Source organism: Mustela nigripes, chromosome 3 (genome assembly GCF_022355385.1).
Source record: "Mustela nigripes isolate SB6536 chromosome 3, MUSNIG.SB6536, whole genome shotgun sequence".
Lineage (NCBI taxonomy): Eukaryota > Metazoa > Chordata > Mammalia > Carnivora > Mustelidae > Mustela > Mustela nigripes.
Genome location: NC_081559.1, coordinates 14905746 through 14912773, shown reverse-complemented (window position 1 = coordinate 14912773; position 7028 = coordinate 14905746). Strand labels below are relative to the sequence as shown.

At 47.3% G+C, this 7028-nt stretch overlaps 1 protein-coding gene across 5 annotated transcripts in view; it reads left to right on the top strand.

Annotated features, from left to right (window-relative positions):
- Positions 1–4491: 4491 nt before the first annotated feature.
- The window catches only part of RAPH1 (Ras association (RalGDS/AF-6) and pleckstrin homology domains 1), a 97901-nt gene continuing 95364 nt past the window's right edge, over positions 4492–7028 (top strand). For 3 of the 5 annotated variants that reach the window (XM_059393249.1, XM_059393248.1, XM_059393246.1), the window contains exon 1: positions 4861–4995. The gene's annotated coding sequence lies outside the window, so the exon portion shown is untranslated. Of the gene's footprint in view, positions 4543–4860; positions 4996–7028 lie in introns of those variants that run through there. The other 2 variants (XM_059393247.1, XM_059393250.1) reach the window with 2 other exon arrangements.

The window sequence follows — 7028 nt, the reverse complement described above, 5'->3', positions numbered from 1 at the left end:
TACTTCTTAGAATAAATTCACAGAAGAGAAATTGCTTGAGCAAAGATATATAGTTTAAGGTATTTTAATGTCTGTTGCTAAACTGCCCTCCAGAATAAGGTTGTAACAATTTACATTGTTGACAGCAGGATATAAGAGTATGTTTTTTCCCATTCAAAGATGGGTGAGATCATTTTCTTTTTTGGGGGGGGGGGGGTGAGGTCATTTTTTAAAATCAGAGACTCTATCTTGTACTTTTCTATACTCCTTAAAGTGACTCACAGAGCTGGAGACACAGTGGACACTAAAGATAGTTTTGATAAATTGGTAAGTAGTGTTCTTTTCACTACCTATGACTACTGATTGTTTTAAGTAAATAATTATTCATTCACTCAGCATATTTATACTACATGGCATTGTCCTTGGTGTGCCTACTAAAAATGAATATGGTATCTAGAAATGAAATAAATACTTTGTTTGAATTACTGAAACATAAGACAGTGATGACTAGTTTCAAAGGTAGTATGTATAAAAGCTACTCTTAAAAAGAAAGTGTCCTATTGTCCAAGAAGTCTCTTGAGAACAAACAATTTGTCTCATTTTTCTAAGAATAGGAAGTACTAAAACTTCTCCTCTGGGGAAAAGGACTATGAATTTAGGATATGAAAAATCTTCCCATTCATTAGCTATTACAGCCTTCAGAATCAGGGCAATTGTGTCAGAGAGGAAGCCAAGATCTGTGGATTTTCATAGTATCAGTACATTTTAGAACCTGTCCTTCCTTCAATATGAAGGGGGAAAAAATCAGCACTAAAATTTCTGGGGACAGTTTTTATGTTTCTACTCATTCCTGAAAGTTTGTTTTATTTAAAGATACCTCAGGGCTAGGGCGAATAGATGGATGTCCTATTTAGTTAAGTGATTTAATTTTACAAGACTCTTGCTAAATTACCAGAAAGACCAAACTAAGGTAATAATTGGTCCCACTTTTCCAATGTACAATTCTTTCCACATTATGTAAAGTGGTAATCATTAAAAATTAGCATAGCTTTAGAAATTACTGATTTGAAACCTCAATTAAAAGACTATATCCCATAATCCTTTTATAACATTTTTCTCTCTATGATTTGCTGTAGGTACTAGAATGAGTTTGTAGCTCATAAAGCATTATGTGGTAGAAAGAGCATGTGAGTGGGGTCAGCAGATGTGGATTCTAGTCCAATGTCTTCTAATAATAGTTACTGAACTTCAGGCAAGTCACTTCTCTTGGGGCTATAGTTTTTTTTTTTTTTTACTATAAACCAAAAATCTGGCTTAGGTCAGCATTTCCCTAAGTGTGTTCTGGAGAACGCATGTTTTATGAGCTGTTCCACTGAAAAAAAGCAGTTCAAGGTTGAATACATTTGGGAAATTCTGCATATAACATGTGTCTCTTAGAAATTCAGTGAACATTAACATATTAAAACCACTGAAAATCACTCTACTTTAGAAACCCACTAAATTTTGGTTAGCCTAGCTTTTTTCATTTATTCGATTAAAGGAAAATTTTATGTTTGGGGATCATATCAAGAGGTCCAAATAACACACTTTTGGGAAATAATGGATTAAGATCCTTTGATATGCCTTGATTTATGGTACTGCTATTTCTCCTACAGGTATTCAGCCTGAAATCTGCTCCTCCTTCTGGGATCTCTACTTCACAGAGATGACCATGACATTCCAGCCTGCCTGCCAAACCAAACTCCTGAGGGTAGTCCAGGCTCTCTCCTTCTCCATTCCCTCAGACCCAATCACACACCAAATCCTAGGGAGTCCACCTCCTTCATATTTCTCTCATCTAGTCCCTCCTGCCCACTTCCCTTATAGCATCTTAACCCAGTTGTTGGCACCACCTCTTAATTTACTCCTGCTCCAGTCTGGTCTTCCTGGTCTCCAAAGTGCAAACTCAGTTGTTCTGGGGCTTTAAATCTCCATTACTATTTCCTAGAATATCAAGTTCAAACTCCTTGGCTTAGCACAGGAGCCCCACCCACCACCCTCTTTTGAAAGAAGCCCTTCTGAGCTTTTCCTCCCATCTCTTTGACCCTTTTCTGTGCGGTCCTGACAAAACCGAACTGCAGGCAGAGCATTGTGCTGTCCGGTACCTCCATTCCTGCGTAGGTATTGTTACCTTTGTCTGAAACACCAGTTCCCTCCTTCCTCATCAGGTTAGCTCCTCCCGGTCACTGAACATGCAGAACAAGAATCCCCTCCAGTGGCACTTGGTGGCTCAGTTGGTTAAGCGATGGACTCTCCATTTCAGTCCAGGTCATGATCTCAATCTCATGAAATGGAGCTCCATAACAGGCTTTGTCCTCTGCAGGTAGTCGGCTTAGAATTCTTCTTCTCCCACTCCTGCTCCCCCCACACACACTCTCTAAATAAATACATACATACATATATACATAAAATCTTAAAAAAAAAAATCCCGTTCCCTGGAAGGCTTTCCTGAGCAGGGAGTGAACTCTGCGATAATAACTTCCTTGCATTTTTTACCCATTAGACTATGTACTTTTTGAGGGCAGGAACCACCTTTCTTGCCCTTTCTTGTCTTTCTTGCCCTTGTATTCCTAAGCTTTAGTTAAAACTCAATAAACCCTTGTTGAATGAATGAATGGTTTCATGGTTTAAATGAAATGATGAGAACTTGCTTACTTTCCTCAATGGCTGAAAGTGACTTTTGTTTTATTTTGTTTTTTCTTTCTTATTAACCTTGACCAACTTAAGCCCTGGGAGGAAATATAGTTGACTAAGAGCTATCTAAAAAGCGCTCAATGATCTATTTTTTTAAAGGATGTTCAATGAGAGGAGTATCTTCCTTGTATAGTATAATTCAGTCTGGTAATAGCATTTGATGACAATAGAGATTTATTAGGTCTGGCACTCAGGTGTGTATAATCTCAATATACCTGGTCAAGAGGGAAATGGGATGAAAGGCTATAGACAGATATATATGAATTATCACTTATCAAAATGTTTGCATTTGTTAATTTAAAAATATTTATTGTGCAGGGTGCCAAGCTAGTATTATGGAAGATAGAAGAAAAAGCAAACTGCTGTATTACATTCATTAGGAAAGGTTATAACTTACTGAAATACTTATAATTAGAGGTAATAAACGATGAATCCCACAAGAAAGGAACACAAGGCAAGGAACTGGTCAGCAGCACCGTCTTCATTTATGACATTACAGTATTCTACCCAAGAATATTAAAGCACCTACAAAACTTAAAATACAAAAGTGCAGTTATATTTCCAAAGTACAAATACCTCAAGAGTGAAATGCGGTTGTGGCTGTATCATATGGTTCTAAATACCAGTTTGAAACAGATTGTGTACCAGTTTGGAACAGATTGAACCCTTTGGGAAATCTTCAAGAATATCTGGAAAAAGGGGATGTAATCAACCAAAACAGGATAGGGCCCCAGGACAGAAAAATGAACACTCTGGTTCTTAGAAAGGGAGTCCAGGTGTCAGAAAAGTACAGTCAATTTTTTTATCTGTGAAAATGCAAGCTGCAGATACTCTTACTTAGCAAGCAAATGGTAAGACATGATAACGGAATATTTACCGCAACTAATTCCAGGTAACATGTATGACTGGTCAGCGGCTTTAGTGCTGTCAACAAACTTGCTTTGCAGGGAGCCAGGCAAAAATGATTTAATTCTATTTTTCTCTTTGATCAACTCTAGGAGAAAGTCAAAATAAAGATATAAAAACTTTAAGATTAGGGGCACCTGAGTGGCTCAGTGGGTTAAAGCCTCTGCCTTCAGCTCAGGTCATGATCTCAGGGTCCTGGGATCGAGCCCCCCCATCGGGTTCTCTGCTCAGCGGGGAGCCTGCTTCCCTTCCTCTTTCTCTGCCTGCCTCTCTGCCTACCTGTGATCTCTCTCAAATAAATAGATAAAGTATTTTTTTTTTAATTTTAAGATGAAAACTTAGACGTCTAAGACAAGCCTGCATCAAAATAAGCAGTATCTGAGGAATTTAGAGCTTGGTGACCAAGAAAAATGCCAAAACCTTATTCCTAAACAATGTCAGTAAGAAGGGGACAGAAATCAAGAACGAAAAACAAGCAAATTTCAAAAGTAAAAAGTAATTAAAGATCATGGAAATGCCCAGTTTCTAAAAGCTTCTCCATACAGCGCATGAAAATACAGAGTTGTCGGCCAAAATGGGTTTTCCTAAAAAAAAAAAAAAAAAAAAAAAAACCGCCTCACAGACTGCAACGACAATGGTCCTGAGACATGGGGTGTGTTGCTGGGGACCACGCCGAGGTGCATGCAGACAGGTCCCTGACAGATCTGCTCGACGCTTCGGTGAGTGCCCCGGCCCTGGGACAGAGGCCACTGGGCCTGCGTCCAAGGAAAGGCGAGCAGGGGGTGGGACGGCCCCGGGATTTTCCTTCCTCGCTCATTCATTCTGATTCACCGGCTCCTGGAGGCGGTTCACAGGCGCGCGCGGAGGAAAGGCGGGGCACCGCGGCGAGCCGCGTCTGGGTGCGGTCCGGCGTCCGCGGGGAGGGTGAGCGGGGCGGGCCCAGGGGCGCGGGCCCAGGGGCGCGGGCGGGGGGCGGACGCCCGGGAGGGGCGTGCGCGGCCGCCTGCGCCGGAAGTGAGTGGTTGGCGGCGGGCGGGGGCAGCGAGCGGTCGGGCGCGAGTCGGTCCGCCCGTCCGCCGCCCGGCCCTCGGCTCCGCCTTCTGCGTCTCGGCCGGACGCGGCCGCAGTCGGATCGGCCACGGCTGGGCGTTGCGGCCGCCCCGCCCGCTGCGCGCTCCCGCCCCGCCTCCGCCGCCGCCGCCGCCGCCGCTGCCGCCCGGTCGGTCGGTCGGTCAGTCAGTCAGTCACGGTGCGCGCGGCGCGGGAGCTGCGGGCGCTCACGGCGGGTCCGGGGAAGGAGCGCCGCGCCTGAGGAGGCGGCGGCGGGAGCGGCGGCTGCCCGGCCCCGGGCGGCTGGAGGGTCGAGCAGCTGCCGCGGTGAGTGCTCAGCCTCGCCCTCGAGCCGGGCGCAGAGGCCGGCGGGGCGCGGACTGTGAGGCGCTGCCGCGGCTCCCGCCTCCATTTTCCCGGCGCCCGACCCGGCCGTCCGGGCGCGGTGCGGGCGGCAGAGCCTGGGGCGGGGTCGCTGCCGGGCCGGGGCCGCTGCCGGGCCGGGGCCGGGCTCGGTGAACCACGCCCAGCGCGGCGGCGGCGGGTCGGTGGGGGTCGGTGGGAGCCAGGGCTGCCCCCCCCCCCCCGGCGCCCCAGGGGGCAGCGACGGAGGGAGACAATGAGATACAGGACCGCCGGGGGAGGGTGCGGTTGGGCTTGGACCTGGCACCGGGCGCTGGGGGCCCGGGACCGCGAGGAGGAAAGGACTCTCCCCGGTTAGCCGCGGAAAGCGGTGATTCGGTGTCTGGGGTTCCTCGGACTTCGGTGCCCCCTGCCTTTCGTAAACGAATTCAGTGCAGAGATCTGGAAATGCGGGGCGCCTTCTGCGCCCTCTGATGAAGCGGGCTAAGTAATTGCTCCCCGGCCTTGGAGCCCCCTCTCCGGTCGCCGCGTCTGTGTGCATTCCCGCCGGAAATCCAAACTGCGGGTCCTGGCGGGGGAGGGGGGCCGTGGGAGAGCGATCGGATGCCTTCGTTGTAGAAGAGTCTGAAAGAGGCGGTTTTCGGATTCAGGCGGCGTCTTAGGGGGTCCCCGCCGTGCGAGCTGGGAACCGCATCCGCCTTCAGTGCTCGGGAGCGCGGAGACGTTGCGGGGTATGAACTAAGAGCTTTTTCGAGGGGGTATAGGCGCCGCGTCACATGTTGTCTCGTGTGTGGGGGGTTCTTATATTCTGTGGGAAGAGCGTTGGGGGAGATCTGGGAGCATTGAAAGATTCTTCACTTCCCCTCCCAGCGAGGGTCGATGTGCCCGCAGCGTTTCTCCCGGGGATGGAGAGAGCTGCCCGTGTGTTTGTCGGAGCTGCTGGAGAGGAACCGTGACCGTAACGGGCTAGGGATAGGGCGTGAACAGCTTATTAAAAGGGTGGTGGCGAGCTCGTAGGAATATTCAGTTCGGCGGATCTTTATGGAATACCTGCTCTTTGGTAGCGTGGGGGCACAAAGTGGATCAGACCTGCAGCTCGGCGTGGTGGAAAGAGCTCTTGGAAGCCAGGCGAACCAGAGGCTGCATGAACCCGTGAACTGGCTAGCAGTGAGACGGCCAAGCTATGAACTCTCAGCAGTACTTTCCTATCAGAGAAATGGGAATGACACCACCTGTTGTTGACCTTCCCGGGTGCCGTCGAACAGATTAAAAGAGATAATGTATGCAAAATGCCTAGCCCTTTTCAAGGTTCTGAGGTGTTGGCAAATGTTGATTCCTTTCTTCCTGAGCCTACTGCTTTTGGGATTTTCCTGGGGATAAGGAGAGGGAAGAAGTAGGTAATTGTAAGGCGACGCTATAATGTTGAAGTCAAGTTACAAAATAGGGGAGCAAAGAGGAGAGAGAAATTCCACATTGGGAGCACTGGGGGCGCATTCATGGAAGCTGTGGGATTTCAGTGGAACCTTTAAGAATGAGTAGGATTAAAAAAAAGAAGAGGAGGAGGTAGGATTTCAACTGATGTAGATGGCGAGGATGTTCCAAGCAGAGGTGGTACTATCCTTTGAGAGCCCCACTGAAGAGTAAGACCAATGGAGGAAGGGCAAAATAGAGACGCTCAAAAGCTTTTTAGTCTGACCTTCAAAGATTCTCTGTTATTTTGCTTTTTGTGTTGTGAATTTCCCGGAGACCAGACCTAGCCCTATTCAAGTAAGTACCGAAATGTCTACAAAGCTTTAATACATGATTTTTTGGGTTAGACATTTTGTGCTATTTGGACTGCTGCTGTCTTGTGTTTGAATTTAATAAAGAATTATTTGTAGATGTCTCCTCATGGTGAATATTAGCTTTATTTGGTAGAAAAAAGCTGATTTTTTAGATTGAGCGGTCTCATTAAGATTATATAGTAAGTAAAAGGAGTGGAGTAGTGTGCCTCAAAC